This window comes from Bombina bombina, chromosome 6 (genome assembly GCF_027579735.1).
Source record: "Bombina bombina isolate aBomBom1 chromosome 6, aBomBom1.pri, whole genome shotgun sequence".
NCBI lineage: Eukaryota > Metazoa > Chordata > Amphibia > Anura > Bombinatoridae > Bombina > Bombina bombina.
In genome coordinates, this window is record NC_069504.1 from 218,245,087 (window position 1) to 218,254,007 (window position 8,921).

Consider the following 8,921-nt stretch of genomic DNA (forward strand, 5'->3'; position numbering starts at 1 on the left):
ATATATATATATATATATATATATATATATATATATATATATATTCCAAGCATTATGAAGTCACTCACAGGGTCTTATCATAATCTCTTAATTTATTGATGTTTCAGGGTTCCCCCCGTTTTCAAAACAAGTGCAATATGATATACAAAACTTACCACCTTATATCCCCACATTTCACCAATAACAGCATTCTCGGCCGCATCCTGGAAGTTGCCGATGTCACGTGACCTGTGCGTCTCCCGGCGTCGTCATGGCAACTGGACGCTCAGTCGAGAACATAGTGCTGTAAGACAATGGAGAGAAGTAGTGAAGTGTAGATGGTTAATATATCCATATAGGGGGTGGTTCAGCCATTCCATGCATAGTAAGGAGCAGTCATAAACATTCACAATTTACAAATAAAATGAAATTTGTTAGATCCATGTATGCAAGTGGACACATCCTAACAGAAGATGAAAGGAGTGTCCTGAATAAAGGCCTGTCGTTTATTCCTACTGCCATTCCTGACACATTTGATCTCTATGTGGATGTCCAAAAATTTACCAGAGGCCTAAGACTGAGAAAACACTTTGGAATACAATCGGGAGACTCCACAGAAAAGGGTTTCAGAAATAAAAGCACATTTGACCCCACTAGCCATAATGCGTCTATCAAGACCTTTTCAAGATTATTATGGCAAGATATTGAACAAAATTGTATGACTCCAATGAAATATAGACATAATCTGACTATCAAAGAGAGAGAAGCTTTGAAGACACTACAAGGTGACACTAGTATCGTATTGAGGAAAGCTGACAAGGGAGGAGCGGCCAAGAACGCATTTCTTGGTGAAATGTGGGGATATAAGGTGGTAAGTTTTGTATATCATATTGCACTTGTTTTGAAAATGGGGGGAACCTCGAAACGTCAATAAATTAAGAGATTATGATAAGACCTTGTGAGTGACTTCTTGATGCTTGGACTATATACTTAATTTGAAGTGCACCCAGGCAATACAGGTCAATTATGCCTTATAGGAACTAGGAGTGCTCTTACCTTTTGCAAAAATATTATTACTTTGTAGCAGTACCCAGATAAAAAAGACGGACAGTTCCTAACATTTCTCTACAAGTAATTACTTCTGCATACCAAGAATACAGATACTTTACATGTTACCCAAAGTACATAAGAGTCTGATTGATCCTCCAGGGAGACCTATAGTGTCTGCTATCGGTTCGCTGTTGCAACCAATAGATTCTTACATTGACCATATTCTGCAGCCCCTTGTACACAATGTTCCATTCCTCTTGTTGGATTCAGCAGCGATGATTAAATTACTACTACAACTTCCTAAAGTACAACAAGATATGATACTGGTAACACTAGATGTGACCAGTTTATACACTGTGATACCGCACCAAGAGGGTATTGCCGCAATAAGGAGACAACTGGCCAAATATCCGTACATTGGTCCACCGGTAGAGGCAATTCTGGAGATGATGAGGGTGTGCCTGGAATTGAACTACTTCAGATTCGAATGTGAGTTTTACCTACAAATAGCAGAAACGGCGATGGGGTCGAATATGGGCCCCATCGTACGATTAATGGCTGAGTTCGAATCTTAAGGTAATGGTCTGTTCTGTGACAACAGAATTCATCTGTTTAAGAGGTACATCGACAACCTGTTCCTATTATGGACAGGAACAGAAAGTGATCTACACAGTTGGTTTGAAGAACTGAACAGGGTTCACCCGATAATCAAGTTCAAATTGAATTATGACTTCAACTCAGTAGACTTCCTGGACATTTGGATCATTAAACAGGGGGATACTCTGATAACTACATTGTATAATAAACCAACTGACAAAAATTATATTCTATATGCCTCCAGTTGCCATCCACCCAGCCTCAAGAAGGCACTCCCAACCTCACAATTCAAGAGGGTTATTTGTAACAATACGGAGGAGTACAGAAAACACCAACAACTTAGTATAATGGAAGAAAAATTTAAACAAAGGGAATATCAAGAAAAAACCCTAAGAAATATTAAGGCAGAGGTAGAAGGAGAAACACAGTTGGAACTGTTGACACAGACAAGAACTACAAATAAGGAAGAAAGACTAACCTTTACTACCACCTTCACAATGGTGAAAAAGGAATCTCTGAAACATTAAGGAATAACTGGCCTCTCCTTACTACGGATAGAGACTTACCTTTTAAAACTGTACAGCCACCTAGGATTGGATATCGCAGAGCACGGTCTCTTCTAGACCAATTAATAAAAACGGACCCCAGAGATTGCTATACCAACGCAACCTGGTTGAAAACTAAACCTGGTTGTTAACGTTGTTTGGGCTGCACGATGTGCAGAGGTTTAACTACTGGCAACAAGTTTAGTTATCCATACTCCACTAGGACTTCCAAAATTAAAGATAGGGTCACCTGCACCACAAAGTTTATAGTGTATCTTCTCCACTGTGTGTGGAATATTTTATTTGGGCAAAACTGTGGATGCTCTACGGACCAGGATGGCAAACCATCGTTCAGCCATACGAATGGCCATTACCAGGGGCACATCGGATCAGCCGGTAGCAAGGCATTTTGCTGAGGCAGGCAATACAGTATCTGACCTCAAGTACATTATTATTGATCATATACCACCTCCAGTGAGTGGTGGCAACAGAGCAAAGATGCTCTTACAAAGGGAATCGAGATGGATCTTTAATTTAGGCACCATGGCCCCAAGAGGACTTGATGTACACCTCGATTGGCACTGCTGCATGTAATATGAGGAACAAGATAATCTGGACTACATTACTGTTGGGGAGTAGTGATGTCGCGAACCTAAAATTTTGTGTTCGCTAATGGCGAACGCGAACTTCCACAACTGTTCGCGAACGGGTGAACTGCCATAGACTTCAATAGACAGGCGAATTTTAAAACCCACAGGGACTCTTTCTGGCCACAATAGTGATGGAAAAGTTGTTTCAAGGGTACTAACACCTGGACTGTGGCATGCCGGAGGGGGATCCATGGCAAAACTCCCATGGAAAATTACATAGTTGATGCAGAGTCTGGTTTAATCCATAAAGGGCATAAATCACCTAACATTCCTAAATTGTTTGGAATAACGTGCTTTAAAACATCAGGTATGTACACTACTGTTACTCCAGATATGAGTTGCACTAGGGTGACACTGTGCCCTGGCAGGCAGGCACTGAAACGCACACGTGTGAAGGAAACTGACTGCTATTATTTAACACAGTCAAAAAAGTGTTGTTTTTTTTTAACTCTACACTACTGTTACACCAGATATGAGTGGTGGCACTGGGCAAGTGGGCACAGTATACGCTGTGAGCCTGACACACACGCTGGCAGGCAGGCAACTGCAATTAGATTACACAGGGAAAAAAAAAAAAAAGCTGATGTTCTAGCCCTAAAAAGGGCTTTTTGGGGTGCTGTCCTTACAGCAGAGATCAGATGAGTCCTTCAGGACTGTAGTGGACACTGAATACACTAGCCTAGCTATAGATTTCCCTATTCAATCAGCAGCTACACTGTCCCTCCTCTCACTAACAATGCAGCTTCCGAATTAATCTAAAATGGATGCTGTCCAGGAGATAGGAGGGTCTGGGAGGGAGGGTCTGCTGCTGATTGGCTGGAATGTGCCTGCTGACTGTGAGGTACAGGGTCAAAGTATTACTCAATGATGATGAATAGGGGGCGGATCGAACATCGCATATGTTCGCCCGCCGTGAACGCGAACATGCTATGTTCGCCGGGAACTATTCTCCGGCGAACAATTCGCGACATCACTATTGGGGAGTCCAATTAGTCCACCTCCATATTTCATAGAGTTCAAGTGATACAGTACAGACTAAGTATAACATGTACATGTTCTGTGCTATTAATCTACGGAATAGGTATAGTCTGTCGGGAAGTGTAGTTAGATTGAAAGGAACCTACATTCCAGATAGTATCTGACAGGGCCGCCATCAGGGGGTGACAGGGGTGACTCCTGTCAGGGGCCCAATGGGCCAGGGGGGCCCCATGAGGCAAGAACTAAAAAAAAGAACTAAAAAAAAATAAAAAAAAAAATTTTTCTTTATTTTGGCAGCCACCAGTGGGTACTACAGCAGAGTGCTAATTGAGCATGGGAAATGTTATTACAAGGAGTAAAGTATTAGTATTTGAGATGATTTTTGAGTGTGCACTATACCACTATGCACAGTGTGAGACAGATTAGGCACTTTGTTTGTACAGTGTGTGCCTGAGTCAGACAGCAGATCACTTTCATTTGCAGAGGAGGTAGGACTTACTTAGCAAATGTTTTTTATTTCTTTGTGCAATTTTGTATTGTAACTTCAGTGTGGTAGTAGTTGTATGGTGGGGCCAGGGGTCCTTAAACACATTTTTTAGCAATATGTAGCAGTATATTTATGATTATTTGACAATGCTGTAGAAATATATTCTATATTTAAAGCCATGTAGAAATGTTTCCTCCTCAATACACAAATGGTAGGTGCCCTTTTGGCAGATATTAGTTTTTTTATTACTATATATATTTTCATTACATTCCAGTTTACTGTCCCTTTATGCAAGGACTTTCCAGATGCAAGGAGGCATTTTATCTAAGAGTTTTACATCTGCATAAAATGTTACTCTCAGACTAAGATTGCTCAGTGTTTGAAATGAGACAGGTTAACTTAACACTGTTCAGTTTACACTACAGCTGACTTTTGAAATTTTGAAATACATACCAACAAGCCTAAATCCTGCATTAAACCAGATCTAATGGTAAGAGTACCACAGCTTATGGTTCCACCAAGACCATATAGAGTACAGCATTTTCAAAATACATAAGTACAGCTGACAGATGGGAACATTTGTACACTATATTTGAAGTGGTGCTCTTGGTTGGGAAAAAACCAAACATATGTCAACCTTTTAAAAGTAATTTTCTTCATCTAGCCATCTACCCAGATCATTAATGTACAATTTTGAATTCACAAAATTATTTTTGTTTACACATTTACAAATATGATTCTTTAAAAAGTGTTCTCTTAATTTCTGCAATTTTTTGTATCATGCATGTCACACACTGTTGATTTAGGGGATGCAAGGTGCATAAATGTTTCCTCCTGTAAGTGTTTCTGTGGGTGTCTGTGTTTATGTCTTTGTGCTTTGGTTTGTGTCTATGAGTGTGTATGTATTTTTTTCTGTGGGTCTCTCTGTGAGGGTGGGTGTGTATGTCTTTGTGCATTTTCTGTGGATGTCTGTAAGGGTGTGTGCATATGTCTTTGAGCTTTTTCTATGGGTGTCTCTGTGAGGGTGTGTGTATGTTTGCCTTCGTGTATTTTCTCTGGATGCCTCTGTGAGGGTGGGTGTGTATATCTGTTTTCTGTGGATGTCTCTGTAAAGGTGTGTGTGTGTGTATTTATGTATGCCTGTGTTTTCTGTGGATGTCTCTGTGAGGGTGTGTGTTTTCTGTGGGTGTCTCTGTGAGGGTGTGTGTGTATGTCTTTGTGTGTTTTCTGTGGATGTCTCAGTGAGAGTGTGTGTATGTATGTCTTTCTGTGTTTTATCTGGTTGTCTCTCTGTGTGTGTGTGTCTTTGTGTGTTTTCTGTGGGTGTCTCTGTGTGTGTGTGTGTATGTCTTTATGTGTTTTCTGAGGCTGTCTCTGTCGGTGTTTCCTTGGGTGTATGTGCAAGTTTGAGTTTGTGTGTGTGTGTCTATTGTCTGTTCCTTTTTAGGACATTTTGACCTTACTACTGATTATTCACATCTTTCTACAGACTTTGAGACTAATGAGACCTTTACGGAAGTCACCAATCCACCATTTAACCTTTAAATTATTGTTTAGGCAGTTCAGGGCCCTTCCTTTCAGCCACTGCATGCTGTTGTCATCATTTAGTTGGCATCTTCCTTTACAAAAAGATAATCAGAACTCCATATTTTGTTTTCTAAATCTCCTTTTTTTTTTTTTTTTTTTACAAAACTGTAGTCTACCTCATTACTTGTCAGGTCAATGTAATCAAGTGTTGAGTGTCTGTTTGGATGTCTGTGTCTGAGTGTGTTTGTGTGTTTCTTTGCGTCTGCTAGAGTGTCTATATGTGATTCCTTATGTGTGAGTGTGTGCGTGTGTTTCAGTGCACGAGTGTGTCTGTGTGTTTGTATGTTACTAAGTTTAAATAGACACTTAAGAATAAAGTGCATATACGTTTTAGTCACCTGGTCAAAAATTGCACATGTCAAAGGGGGGGGGCCCTGGTCAATGGTTAAGTCAGGGGCCCCAAAATATCTGGTGGCGGCCCTGGTATCTGAGTTATATAGGTATAGCACTCTTACTTTTATATACTTAAGTTAGACAAGATAGAGATAAATAATAGGATCAGGTAACTATGCAGGCTCTATAAATAAGCACTCTAAGGTCGTTCCGTCTAGCTACTGAAGTAGAATTATGTGCTATAGTTAGTATAGTCCTTCTCTGTAACATAGATCTAACAGTTTAGCAGGCATACATGGTTCTAACAAATTTAATTTTATTTGTAAATTGTGAATGTTTATAACTGTTCCTTACTATGCATAGAATGGCTGATCCGCCCCCTATATGGATGTATTAATCATCTATACTTCACTACTTCTCTCTATTGTCTTACAGCACTATGAATTGTTTTTAGACACACAGTGTTCTCGACTGAGCGTCCAGTTGCCATGACGAAGCCGGGTGACGCGCAGGTCACGTGACGTCGGCAACTTCCGGGATGCAGCCGAGAACGAAGTTATTGGTGAAATGTGGGGATATAAGGTGGTAAGTTTTGTATATCATATTGCCCTTGTTTTGAAAACGGGGGGAACCCTGAAACGTCAATAAATTAAGAGTGACTTCTTGATACTTGGACTATATACTTAATTTGAAGTGCACCCAGGGCAATACAGGCCAATTATGCCTTACAGGAACTAGGCATGCTCTTACCTTTTGCAAAAAAATAATAATAATAATAATAATAATAAAATATATATATATATATATATATATATATATATATATATATATATATATATATATAATACTCTAGCAGTTGGATTTGTGAGTTGGCACAGGAGTGTGCTTATAGCATAATCCTCTGCCATCTTCATACGTGCCACAGCTCTGCTCTGCGCCCCTAGTTAATCTGTTAAAGATGAATTAATTTGTTGGTTTGGAAAGGCGCAATATAAGAACAGGAAAACATTCAGTGTACACGTATCTTAATTGTGTACCTGAAACTCCTATTCTCATCATGCAGCCCCTCCTGGGGTTGCAGTGCAGCCTCAGAAAGTGCTGCAGATCCTATTGATGCCCAGTCCCCATGCCGTGATTACTACTAGCAAGTTTTCATGAAACAGCTCCTGGAAAAGATGGCTGATGCAGGAGCAGCACCATCACTGCAACATCTCCCTTGAAATTGAACCGTGCTACCAACAAGTCCTGAGAAAAGAGGCTTGATTTACTAAATTATGCAGTAATCGTAGAGCATGAGCAGCAGTATAGGACAAACCCAGCTGGTGATCTCCAGGGTCAAAACAAGGACTGTATATTATTGCTGTCACTAATGTCAGAACCATATATGCAGTCTGAGTCTCTGGAACAATTCCAGGGACAATTAACTGCCAAGACAAAAAGCTAAATCCCAGGATTGTCCTGGGAGTTTGGGACTGTTGGCAACTATGATTTTACTTGGGGTGTTTTAAAACCTTTTTTAGACTGTGGCACACTAGGCAATGTAAATTTCCGTCGAACACCTGTGTTCCTAATGCTGGTCTCTTGAGTAAATGAGTTTATAGTATTCTACAGTTTACACTATATTAACTATATTCACATTTTATTAGAATATATATTTTTATAAGACATGGCAAAAATGGAAAATTTTACAGCAATGAATGATTTGTGCCAAGATGTCTTAACTTACTTGTCACCACTGACTCATTCGAAAGTGTCTCACCAAATAGAAGACATTGTGCCTCATGCAGACACACAGTTTATATTAATCGTATATAATTCTAGGTCTAGCTCTCACACCATACAACCATAACCAATCACGTTAACCCAATTAGTCTGTGGTACATAATCATCATCAAATCACTGGTGGACTATTGGTGGCACGTTAGTTTTGCATTTGCAGCAACATAAGCCACTGTTACAGTAATATTAGGCTGGAGAATGTTTCTATACAAATATAATTGTTTAAAAACATAAATGTGAATGGTAATTTTAGATAAAAACATTTTTTTACTATAAAACTTTGGTGGTCAAGGCATCCTGGGAAACACTGGATCGGGCAATGCTCGACAGACATTGTGGCTCTATGCTTAAAGGGACAGTAAAGTCAAAATGAAACCAAAATTGAATGGATTGAGCATATCATTTTAAACAGCTTTACAATTTACTTATATTATACATTTTGCTTAGTTCTCTTGTATCCTTTGTTAAAAAGTTATTTCAGGTGAGCTCAGGAGTTTGCATGTGTCTTTAGCCATCTGACAGCAGTGTTTGCAACAATGTTAAAATCAATAAACAAAATGTGTATAACACGTGCACTATAAAATAGGATATGTTTTCCAATAGTCTTCTGTGGAAGTGTCCTTAAAGGGATAGTCTAGTCAAAATTAACCTTTCATGATTCAGATAGAGCATGCAATTTTAATCAACTTTCTAATTTACTATTAATTTTTCTTCATTCTCTTGGTATCTTTATTTGAATGCAAGTTTAGGAGCCGGACCATTTTTGGTTCAGAACCTGGGTAGCACTTGCTGATTAGTGGCTACATTTAGACACCAATAAGAAAGCGCTACCCAGGTGCTGAACCAAAAATGGGCCGGCTCCTATGCTTATCGTACTGCTTTTTCAAATAAAGATACCAAGATAACGGAAAAATTGATAAAAAGGAGTTGGTTAAA